This window comes from Ursus arctos, unplaced genomic scaffold (assembly GCF_023065955.2).
Source record: "Ursus arctos isolate Adak ecotype North America unplaced genomic scaffold, UrsArc2.0 scaffold_4, whole genome shotgun sequence".
Taxonomy (NCBI): Eukaryota; Metazoa; Chordata; class Mammalia; order Carnivora; family Ursidae; genus Ursus; species Ursus arctos.
In genome coordinates this window covers 20,643,426-20,656,263 of record NW_026623056.1, presented here as the reverse complement: position 1 = coordinate 20,656,263, position 12,838 = coordinate 20,643,426, and the positions used below count along the sequence as shown (strand labels likewise).

Below are 12,838 nucleotides of genomic sequence, written 5' to 3'. Positions count from 1 at the left end.
AAGATTCTTTTAACAATCCTGAATATCAGATAACTCCAGGATGAGATCTTTTTCCAATACTCCGCCCTACCCACAAGGAGAACATGTCCCAATTTACTGGAGTCAAACAGCCAGGCTCTGTTTCTGATCTGCAGTCTCTGTCAGTATTCTTTTCTTCGTATCTACTAATTCCTCTTCTTTATACTCATTTAGAATACACTAATGGAAGTAGCCTGCCACGTGGCTTTCCTCTTTGCCACTTTTTCTCAGGAAATGTGATTAAAGAACTTAGAGTGGGCTGTTTTACACACAAATATTCAGACAGTCTCTTAGCAATAAATGGCTGTCTCTTCTATTATCTGTCTGGCTTTGAGTTCTATTATCTGTTGTGAATTGGTGCAGGGCTCTGTAAAACAGTTTTTAGGCAGCCTCATTACTCCCTTCCACACCTTCTGCTCCATCTGAGAGTGCTGCTGCTGTGATTGCTGGGTAATGTTTGCCATTAGACAAGGCACATAAAAGAATCAAGCTATGACTAATTCACTTGATGGCTGTGTGCCCTGTGTCATGCTCATTAACACCTCTCGACTCCGTTATTAGAGAGAATCACAGAGCAGATCTCAGCAGGCTCACATTTATACTATAGGATGCTTTCTTTTTCCATCTGAGCCACATCCTTATCACTGACTGGTTCTGATCACCCTTACCTTCTACCCCAGGGGACCACTCTACCCTGCCACACTTAACTGGGTCTTTCACTGAATAAATAAATGCTCATGGGAGTCTGTTGGCAAGAGGGCCTTTAGATTGTGGAAATGGGGGTTTATGCCCTGTAATGAATCATGCACTCACCTTTCCCCTGAAAAGTCATCACAGATGCTTCTGGTAGAAATCCAAAGAAAAACTGATAACAACTTAAGATATTACAGTATACCCAGCCCTTTTGTAAGCATTATTTTGTGTGAGGTTTACAATAACCCATTGTGACAGGCTGCATAATTTGTACTCGATCATTAACTTCGACACTAGATTTTCTAACTCAGAAGAGGTATTATATAAAAGTAAGTCATCTACAATGCCAGGCAAAATAGAAAGAAACAGCATTATTTATGCTTGACTTTCCTAAGCCTAGCGATCAAAGTAATGGCAAAGCAGAGAGAGAGAGAGAGAATATTCTCCTTAGTACTAACTCACTGTGTTCTGATCCAAGACTATGGGGGCATCATACTTAGCTGCCTTAATCATCATTAACTCCAACTGTAAGTCCACGTTGTAACCATCACTATCGCTCACTGATACCTAGGTATCCTTCACTTCTGAGTACATAGAAGACTGTACTAATCCACCCATTGAACTTGGGCATAGCCATGTGACTTGATTTCACAATGAAATATGAGTGGAAGTGACAAGTGCAGTTTCCATGTAGAAGTATTTAATTGCAGATGCTTGAAACTATAGCTTGGCTTTTCCTTTGCCATAGGAATTACAGAAGTATGTATCCATGTGGAAGTACCATAAGATCTAAGCTGCCTAAGATTCTGGATTAGCACATTGTGGTCAGTTGTCATGGAGAAACACCCAGACTTTCAGTAGAATTTGAGCACTGGGTAAAATTTTATTATGATAAATTGCTAAGATTTTGGAGTTGTTACCATAGCACATCCTAGTCTATACTGACTGATGTAGTCTTCATTTGCTCTAGCCGTATTATAAAATTAAGCCATTTCTGGAAATGAAAAACAAATGGTGCATGGCTGAATGAAAAAAAAATAGTAATTGAACTTAATGCCAAAAGTCCAATTCTTTCTAAGACATGAACTCTGCCAGGTACCATGTAATGGTTATCAAGGTTTTTCACTGCACAAGGACAAACATGAGGCAAGGACAAGGGAAGTCTGAAATCTAATTCACACTTTGTTCACCAAGCTGTGCATCGTGGTTCAGCGCTGTGCCCAACAGCAGGGTACCTCATTCCAAATCGCTCAAAAGTACTTTATATGAAAGCCGAATCCCTGAACTAAGATCTCATTTACTTTTTGGATGACCTATGAGACATGACTCAACTTATCTAAAGCTTCCATTGATTTTTCATCTTTAAAATATGAACAAAAATCTTTACTAGTTTGGCTGTTAGGAAATTTAAATTGAACAAGATACGTAAAGGCATACATATCGTGTCCACAACATAGAACACTAACACTCAAACCTGAAGAACCAACGATGATTATTGAAAGACTCCATCAGAAAAACCAGAGGCAATGTTTGTGAGTAGGACAAATGACTACTCTTCAAAACAAGTGTTTTGGGAAGCTTTAAAAGTGTGAGTTATATTGCACTTGGTCCAGTGTTCTGACAATATGTGTGCCCAAATGAAGGAAACCTGGTTTGAGCCAGTTTAGTAAAAAAGAGAGTGGAAGGTAATGGGTTCCCATAAACTAAACAAGATTTGAGTAAGCAAGTGATGAGAAGAGGAGAGAGAAACCGGACTTTGTAACAACTAAAACAGACACTTGAACATGACCACACCCCTTTCTTTTTTTCTGTGTCTTTCTTTTTTGCTCTTTTTCTCTATGTGTCACAGTTCTTTCCTCTCACCGCAAATGGGGTGTTCCAAAGACGAGGAAACTGAGCTGCCGAAAGTTATTGAAGTTCCCACTTTCTCTCAATTACATTTCAAAAAATTTTAGAAATAATTCTGATTGCCTCGTCTGATCAGGGACCTACACTTAGACCAATAAACTGTTTCCAGGAAACAAAACACTCTGATTATTCCAACTTAAGTAATATGCCATTTTTGGACCAATAAATGATGACCAAGGATGGAATCAAGGTCATGGAAAGTCATGGTAGTCCCAATTAAACCCAGTTCATTGGAATGAGGGAAAAAAATTTCATAAAAAAAAAAAGGTGTAGATTAGGTAAGAATATAGATTTTTTTTTTAAATAATATTTCAAGGTGAATCAGTTGGGGAAAGTGAGGATAACAAAAACAAGTTCAATATTATGATGGGAAAAATAGAACCAATTATCTGTATCATGGGTCCAGTGGCAGAATTTAGCAATGTATTTCTATTTGAGTAATTTTCCAGAAAGACATATTGCCTGGGGCAGTTGGATATTTTCTCATCCATTACCTCTCCAATTATAAGGCACCATTCACTCATCAGGAGACCTAGATAAACCAGAAGTCACCTGACTATATTTTCTGGAATCCCCTTTGTTAATGTGAATATACATTAGTGTTTGCCAATAAGAAAAACTCACATGACATTTTGGTAGGCAGAAGTGATTTGGGAGATCAAGGTAGCCACACTGGTGGCCAAGGGTAGATTATTAACCAAGATAGTTGATTAAGAATTTCCTGAGACTCAAGAGTTGCAGCAATTTCCTGGTGAAATTTTTATAACTACTTACTATAGAGTTTCAAGCTGTTTCTCTGCTATTTTGACTCCACCCTTCCTAATCTTTCTTTTCTCAGTTAATCTTTAGTTCCTATATTAAAATAGTATTCTCTTTGTATATAGAATTCTCTGTCGTATATATACATTCTATATCCTACATAAAATTCAATATTCTATAGATATTTATTTTCTATATAAAATATTATTCCTGTATTACTTAGAATGACTGTTTTCTTTCCCTAACAAATACTGGTACAAGTAGAGATCTAGTTAGATACAAGTTAAGAGATTCTAGGCTGGTTGACTATAAAGTACCTCCACAGATCAAAAATCAGGGTGAATTTGGTGAAGAAAAAGAACAAAAAAGAAAGAGAATCAGGGGATTTATTGCCCAATAAAATAATAACAGCAAACCTCAGGGTCCAACATGAGAGGACATAATTCCCCATAAAATATCCAAGATTGATTTTTTTCTTATGCAACAAAGAACAAGTGGGACAACTGGTGATTGTAAGATTAAATAATATTGTATCAATGTTAATTTCCTGATTTGGATAATTGCACCATGGTTATGCTTAAAGAATATTGTTTTTAACACACTGAAGTTCTTATGTTTTGCAACATACTCTCAAGTGGTTCAAAGAAATTGGATGGAAATTAAAAAAAAAAGGAAAGAAAAGAAAACTGGAATTTCCAACTCTACCTAATGAAGAGCCACCTGTTGTGTGTCGGTGGAGGTCAAGTGGGGAAGCTAGCTTCTACTACTACATAACAGTAACAACACACTGCCTTCTTGCCCCCACCCCTGCCAAAGTGGATTCAGAGAAAGGAAGCTTAATGGAGGGTTTGAATAAGACCTGATTTGTCATAACATAGTATCCAAAATGTCCAGGTTTTAATTTAAAAAAACCATACCAAATACCAGGAAGTCCTCAAATGGAATGAAAGAAGACAATCAACAGATGCCAACACTGAGATGAGAGTGATGCTAGAATGATATGACAGATATTGTAAAGCAGCCATCATAAAAAAGCTTTAATCACCAATTATGCACGCAGATGAAACACGTGAAACTAAGAAAGTGCCAATGATTTTTTCATAGAAGCTCTCAGTGAGGAATAAAAAAAATGCAAAAAAGAACCAAACTGAAATTTTAGAACTAAAAAATACAATGACTTAGCTTAAAAAACACAATGGAGGGATTCAAAAGTAAGATGGAGGGGACAGATTAATTAGTGAACTTTAAGAACAGAAATTACCTAATCCAAACAATAGAGAAAAACAGACTAAGAAAAAATGAGCAAAGCCTCAAAGACTGTGGGAATATTAAAAAAATATATAATGTTTGGGTCTTTGGGGTTCTAGAAGAAAAGGAGAGAGAGGACGGGACTAAAAAATTATTTGAAAAAATAGTGTCTGAAAATTTCCCAAATTTGTCCCCCTAAAATTAACAAGCCCGAAAACAACACATAAAACTCCAGATTCAAGAAGCTGAGAAAATCCAAAAGAGGAAAACCCCAAAGAAATTCATACCCAGACATATCAGAGCCAAAGTCCTGAAAACCAAAGAAAAAGAAAAAAAATATTGAAAGCAGCAAAAGAGAAATAAAACCACACCTATATGAAAAACACCAAACTACAGCTGGATTTCCCAGCAGAAATCATAAAGGCTAGAAGAAAATGGCACAACATTTTTCAACTACTTAAATGAAAGAAGTGTCAACCCAGAATCCAATGTCCAGTGAAAATATCCTTCAGGAGGTAAAGGGAAATCAAGACATTCTCAGAAACAGGAAAATAGGAGGATTTGTCAACAGAAAACCTACTATAACAAAATGGCTAAGGAAGTTCTCTAAACAGAGAAAAAATGATAAAGGAAAAAATCTTGGAATATCAGGAAGGGAGAAAGTATGTGGGAAGCAAAAATATGTACCAATAAAAATAGACTTTCCTTTTCTTGAGTTTTCTAAATTATTTTATACAATTGGAGCAAAAGTTATAACACTGTTTGAAATGGATATAAGTGCATGTAGAGAAAATATTTAAGAAAGTTACATTTTAAATGGGGGAAGGTTAAGAAATACGAAGGGAGATAAAGTTTGTAAACTTCACTCAAATTGGTAAGATGATGCCAGGAAATAGTCATGTTATGTATATATCATGTAAAATCTAGAGCAACCCCTAAAACAACTATAGAAATAAGATTTTTTTTTAAAAAGCTATTGAAAAATGAAAATGGAATTCTACAAAATGTTCAATTAAGAGAATGGCAGGAAAAAAGAAAATAGAAACAAAAAACAATAAAATCAAAACAAAAAATAAAATTGTTAATGTAAACCTAAGATATCAATAATTATAAAAAATGTAAATAGTCCAAATGCATTAATTAAAAACATCAATAAAGGAGAAAAGAATAATAAATGGTAGAAATCACTCTATTTGATATTATAGCTTAATATATACCTACACTAATCAATACAATTTGATAATGGTGGAAGAATAGACACATAGATCAGTAGAACAGGATAAATAACTAAGAAATAGATTCACAAAAATATGCCCAACTGATAATTTTGACTTAAGTGCGGAAACAATTCAATGGGGAAAAGCCATCTTTTTAAACAAATGGTGCTGGACTAATTAGACATCTATAAGCCCCCAAAATTTTTTAAAATAAAAATAAGCTTCAATATAATCCCCACATCTTATACAAAAAATCAACTCAAATTGATCATGGACTGAAATGGAAAATAGAAAACTATAAAACTTTTATTTTAAAAATAGGAAAAAGTCTTCAGTATCCCGGGGTAGGCAAGAATTCTTATTGACACTGAAGCATGATCCATAACAGGAAACAAATGATAAAATGGACTTCATCAAAATTAAACTTTTGATCTAGAGAGACTGTACTAGGGGATGATAGAACAAGCTATAGCCCAGAAGAAAATCTTTGCAAACCACATATACAACAAATGACTATTATCTAGAATATATAAAAATTCTCAAAACTCAACAGTAAAAACAACCAACCAAACACATTAAAGATGTCCATCCTCATTTGCCATTAGAGAAATGCAAATTAGTACCATAATGAGATATCACTACACACCTATCAGAATGGCTAAAATTTTAAAAACAAAATAGTGACAACACCATATGCTGGAGAGGATGCAGAGAAACTGGATCACTCACACATTGCTGGGGGGAATGTAAAATGATACAGCCACTTTGGAAGATAGTTTGGCTATTTCTTTAAAAATGAAACATTTTGGGGTGCCTAGGTGGCTAGGTTGGTTAAGCGTCTGCCTTTGGCTCAGATCATGATCTCAGGGTCCTGGGATGGAGTCAGGCTTCCTGCTCAGTGGGGAGTCTGTTTCTTCCTCTTCCTTTGGCACCTCCCCTCCCCCGGTTTGTGTGTGCTCTCTCTCTCTTTCTCTCTCTCTCAAATAAAATAAATAAAATCTTAAAAAAAAAAAAAAGTAACATGTAATTACCATATGAACCAGCAATTGTACTCCTGGGCATTTATCCCAAAGAAATGAAGACTTGTAATCAGTCAAAACCTTACATCAAATGTTCATGACACTGTATTAGTTTGCTAGGGCTGCCCTAACAGAGCCCCGCAAACTGGGCGGCTTTAACAATAGAAAGTTTTTGTCTTACAGTTTGGGAGGCCAGAAGTCCAAGATCGAAGTGTTAGAAGATTGTTTCCTTCCGAGGGCTGTGAGAGAAACTTTGTTCCATGCCTCTTGCCTGGCTTCTGGTAGTTGTCTGCAATTCTTGGTACTTCTTGACTTGCTGAAACCTCGCCCCAATCTCTGACTTCATTTTCACATGGCGTTCGCCCTCTATGCATGACTGCCTCCAAATTTCTGCTTTCACAAGAACACCAGTCACCCTGAATCAGGGCCCATCTTACTGACCTCATTTTAAACTTGATTACCTCTGTAAACACCCTATCTCTAAATATATCATATTCTGAGGTCCTGGGAGCTAGGACTTCCACATAGGAATTTTGGGGAGTCACAATTCAGTTCACAATAAGTACCTTTACTTGTAATATCCCATTCTTGGAAACAACCTAGATGTCTTTCAATAGGTAAGTATTTAAACAAACTTTGGTAAATCTATACCATGGAATATTACTCAGTAATGAAAAGAAAAAAAATACTATTGATACATGCAATGACCTGGATGACTCCCCAGGAAATTATGCTAAGTGAAAAAAAAAAATCCCGAAAGGCTACTTATATACTGTGTGGTTCCATTCATATAACATTCTTCAAATGCCAAATTTTAGAAATAGAGAACTATTTCTAGAAATAGCGGCTGCCAAGGATTAAGGAGGGGATGGGGCAGGAGGGAAGTGGGTATGGCTAAAGGAGGACCAAGAGGGACCCCTGTGGTGATGGAATGTTCTGTATCCTGATGTATGAAAGTCAGTATTCCAGTTGTGATATTGTATTGGGCAAAGAGTACACAAGATCTCTCTGTGTTATTTCTTACAACTCCATGACAATTTAATATGATCTCAAAATAAACTTTTAACCTAAATAAATAAAATGTTTTCTAAAAGTTCATGCTGGTTTTCCCAGTTATAATCATATGTGATTAAAAACAGAAGTCTTAGAAAATAAAGAATAATATGTGGAGAAATATTTTAAAATCACTCATAATCCAACATAAGATTGGACTGTTGTTTCTAAAAAGTAATGAGTTACGATACATATATAACCCCCATGAAATCTGGGATCAGCCTGCCCCTTAACGTGTAGATAAGATTGAGTTAAACATGTCCTTACTGTCATGTCCCTTTCAGTGTCCTATAAGAATCAAAACTGTTTCCCCAGATTTCTGTCCGTGCCTGGAGGTAGGAGTAGAAAGTGAGTCAAGCTCACAGATACCTGCTTCTGAAGTCTTGCTTTGGCTGAATCAGTTCCATGTGTACATGACATTTCCAGTGTTGCAGCCCAGCCCCTTCCCTGAAGCTCTACTTTCATAAGATAGATTTGTGCTTAATAGGTTTTGTTTTTTGTTTTTTGGGTTTTTTTTTATATTATGTTAGTCACCATACAGTACATCCCTGGTTTCTGATGCAAAGTTCAATGATTCATTAGTTGTGTATAACACCCAGTGCACCATGCAACACGTGCCCTCCTCACTACCCATCACCAGTCTATCCCATTCCCCCACCCCCACCCCTCTGAAGCCCTCAGTTTGTTTCTCAGAGTCCATAGTCTCTCATGCTTCATTCTCCCTTCTGATTACCCCCCTTTCTTTATCCCTTACTTCCCCTACCAATCTTCCTAGTTCTTTTTTTTTTTTAAGATTTTATTTATTTATTTGACAGAGATAGAGACAGCCAGCGAGAGAGGGAACCCAAGCAGGGGGAGTGAGAGAGGGAGAAGCAGACTCATAGCGGAGGAGCCTGATGTGGGGCTCGATCCCATAACGCTGGGATCACGCCCTGAGCTGAAGGCAGACGCTTAACCGCTATGCCACCCAGGCGCCCCCGGTCTTCCTAGTTCTTATGTTCCATAGATGAGAGAAATCATTATGATAATTGTCTTTCTCTGCTTGACTTATTTCACTTAGCATTATCTCTTCCAGCACCGTCCATGTTGCAGCAAATGTTGAGAACTCATTCTTTCTGATAGCTGAGTAATACAGGTTTTACTGATGATCAGAGGAAGTTGGCCAAGGAAAGGACTACATCAACCAACAAAAATACGTTCAAACTGAACACCAGACTTCTTTGTTGTGGGAAGCCTTGCTTCACCCACAAATGGGTATTATCATTACCCACTTTTCTCCTGAGGCCTTCAGGCTTTGTGCTACCTTTGAACACCCTGTCTTTTTCCTCTTACCCCCACAACTTTCTCCCCCAATTCCCAATACCTGTTCATCATTTAGTCAAAGGAGTTTAGCCTTCTCTTTTATCATCCTGGTTCTTGGTAGCTCAGAACCTCTATCACTTTCTTACTAAGCAGCTTGTCAAGAATTTTTCTAGCCCAAGATATTTTCTTCCTTAAGAAAAATCCTTGTGCCGTTTGTTAAGAAAACCCATTTATTTCCCTTACCATGCACTTGCTACTAAAGTTTATGTACTCAGTGGATACTGGCTAGCCCTGTGTCAAGGGACAGAGCTAGAGACAAAGGTGAGCAGTTATCCTGATCTTTGGTTCCTCTGAATCATCTCTAACACTGGCCTCTTCAAAATTGGTTCCTTTGGGTGAAAATGAAGGCATTGCAACAATAATTACATAAAAAATAATAATGCTAATAAGTAAGGATATCTGTGACATTTTCCCTTCTTTCTTAGTAACCAAACCCCAATATTGCCTGAGCAGTAATATGCCAAATTCTAGAGGATTAATCATGATGGTTTTCTGGACTGAATTATATTCCCCCAGAACTCAGACCATATTGAAGTCCTAATCCCCATCACCCCAGATTGTGTCTACCATTTAGAGAGAGAATCTTTAAAGCGGTAATCAAGTTAAATTTAAGTCATTAGGATGGCCCCTAATCCATTATGACTAATGTCCTTATGAGAAGAGGAGATGAACACATGGACACACAAAAAGAAACGACCATGTGAAGACACAGGTAGAAGAAAGTCATCTATAAGCCAAGAAGAAACTTCAGACAAAAACAACCCTGCTGACACTGATCTTGAACATTTAGCCTCCAGAACCATGAGAAAATAAATTTCTGTTGGGTAAACAGCCAGTCCGTGGTGCTTTGTTATGGTAGCCCTAGGAAACCAATACAAGGGGTCAAAGTCAGTCATGGAAATTTGCTTTTATTTTGCATATGGCCCAGCTATAGAAAATTAGATATAACAGGACGCCTTTTAGGTCTTTCAACAAAGCCTCTTGTGTTGTGCTTTAGATATCATTCTAGGAAGACATGATGCTTGGAATGGTAGCAGCCATCTTGAAAGCATGGAAGAAAGAGAAAGGAAATTCCACAGGCACTGATCTTAACCTTTGACACTGATGAGTTGCTGATCCAACCCCAGAACTGCTAATCTCTGGACATGTTGTTTTTTCACTTTTATTAATAAATCTGAATTGTTTGAATTAGTTTTGACAGGTACTCTCTTATTTGCAGCCAAAAGCATCAAAACGGTCACGTTTCCAAGCATTGCATGAACTGTTTTCCTATGAAGTCAGTCCAATCCTTTGTCTGAGCTCTGGAAAACTCAATCGCAGAGGTAATATTAGTGTAGCAATCAGAAGAATGAATTTCATCACATCAGAAAATACAGGGAAATGGAATAGAGGTACATGAGGAAAATACCATTAAACTGTATCTAAAGTCATTTGGTAGAAAGTGCTCCCTTCCTAGCCTTGTCATATCAATTCCTTATTCAAGAAACATTTACTGGGCATCAACCACTTACAACTGTGCTTTGCTGCTTGGTGCCATTTCCCCAGAAAGGGTTATTAGGCTTATTTACACTTTTTCCTGGCTCTGGTTCAAGATTGTTTATTGTGTATATGGAGACTAAATATTTTAGCCAGACCCATTTGGCTGACAAATAGAACCAAACGAGTGAGGTCAAACCTGGCCTGTTGCCTTTGGCTCTAAAAGCAGCCAGACACTGTCCTTTTTCACTTCCTGCCCCACGCCAGGATAGGGGGTCCACCGTTAACAGGAAAACCACCGGTCATATCAGAATATACCTGAAGAAACAGTATCGCATGGCCCCGTGAGTCGGGAGCCAGGGGGAAACTCTGCAATGCGAGTCTCTGTCCCAGAAAGCAGCCTGCACAGGCTGCTTTCCAGAGGGCAGTACGGTTTGTGAAAGCATGCTGGCGCCACGAAGACATGGTCAACTGCCACTCTCCCATGAGCCTTGCTGCGTCAGAGGTGGGGCAACAGCTGACACAATCAGTGGTAAGTTCAATCATCCTTCTGAACCAAGCAATTCATAGCTGGCGTCAGGAGGGAAAAGCAAAATAAGCCTCGGGTTTTTGCTTTTGTGTGTATGTGTGTGATGGCAGCCAAGGAATCATTCTTTTCCTTCGAGGTGCCCAATAACTGAAAAGCCACTTTTGAGGGTGCCAACGCTACCATCTCCGTATTGTTGTTGTCCCACCAAGGGGTGGGTCGGGGCTGGCAGTCAGACAGACTGTGCTTTAATTGGCCTCCTCCTGGAAGGGAAAGAGCCAAACATTTGCGGGATGCTTGCTTGAGCCAGTTTCGGAGTAATAAAAGTGCATCTTTGATACACAGAGAGTTTATGTTCTTCATAAAAATGCTAATTGCAATCTTTGCAGAAAGCAGTGACAAGAATGCTTTTCCCCTTAGGCTTTTCAATAGGAACACAGTCTTGCTATGTGGGTGACCTTGTGTTCATTAACTAGGGACAAGGCTTAAGTCCTCTCTAAGGCCTTTCAAAACCCACTTTAAGGATTCCACCACTGCGGGTCTGAGAGCATTCAAACTCTTTTCATGGAAAACTGGAAAGCAATCTATTTGTTTCTTTGGAAAAAAAAATCTCTTAATACAAATACACAGGGGGAGCTTAGAATATTTTTCCTTCAGTGAGTATGTTTTTCCAAGGTCAATTTGGAGGTTCTTCCTATTTGGCTGAGAAAAACTAGGTCCCCGGTAAACGCGTCCACGCTCTCTCTGTGGCTTGGAAAACTTCCCCACCTACAGATGCTACAAGAAGTTGCTGATGTTTTTCCAGGGCCCCACTGTTTGCTTCTCTCGCTACAGAGAAGGAAGACAGGGTGATGAGTGAGGTTTTATTTGTCCTGTACGATGACTCATTCAGCAAGAGTTTCTGACCCAGAATTCTCCTCTTTCTTCACTCTATCCATCCCCACCCCCCAAGCCACTTTTATTTTTTGGTCCTTGGGCAGGTTTCCTTTTACCTTCTCCTGCCACCCTCTCCCTCAAATCTCGAAAAAATAATGAGTTTTTTTTTTTCTAGTCAAACTTCCCACAATTGCATTTAATTTACTCTGGGAATTCATTTAAAGGGCAGGAGTTTTGAAATATGCTCAACAAAATAATCAGTTCTGGGTTACATTAAATAGCATCCTTCCAGACTGACCTAAGACTTAAGAGGCAAACCAGCTCCTTGCGATCTCTCTCACCATGAATGGGACGCTGTGTCTCAAAAACTTTGTATTGAATATTTCCTGAAATGATGTCTGCCTTTCCAACAGGGAGAGTGCAAAGTCTTTCTCAGAAACCAGTCTCATCTCTGGCCCAGTTGCAGGCAGGTGTTGCTCACCAGCCTTGGGCTGCTCTGATGCCCTCAATGTCTCCACAGCAGATATGCTGTGCTCTCAGGAAGGCTGGTCTTTTTTGAAAAGAGGTGAGGTAAGGGGGACACTCAATGTAAGGCAATCAAAACGTCGTAAACTAACTGGACCAAAACATCACAGCATCTAACCAATGTTCATTGCAGCCCTGCAAATCCAGGAGACCGAGTC

General features: G+C 38.4%; 1 protein-coding gene across 1 annotated transcript in view; it reads right to left on the bottom strand.

Moving 5' to 3' along the window:
• Positions 1 to 7,184, bottom strand: part of TPRG1 (tumor protein p63 regulated 1) — a 477,906-nt gene extending 470,722 nt beyond the window's left edge. The window contains exon 1 of the mRNA XM_057306600.1: positions 7,044 to 7,184. The gene's annotated coding sequence lies outside the window, so the exon portion shown is untranslated. The remainder of the gene's footprint in view (positions 1 to 7,043) is intronic.
• Between the last annotated feature and the right edge of the window lie 5,654 nt (positions 7,185 to 12,838).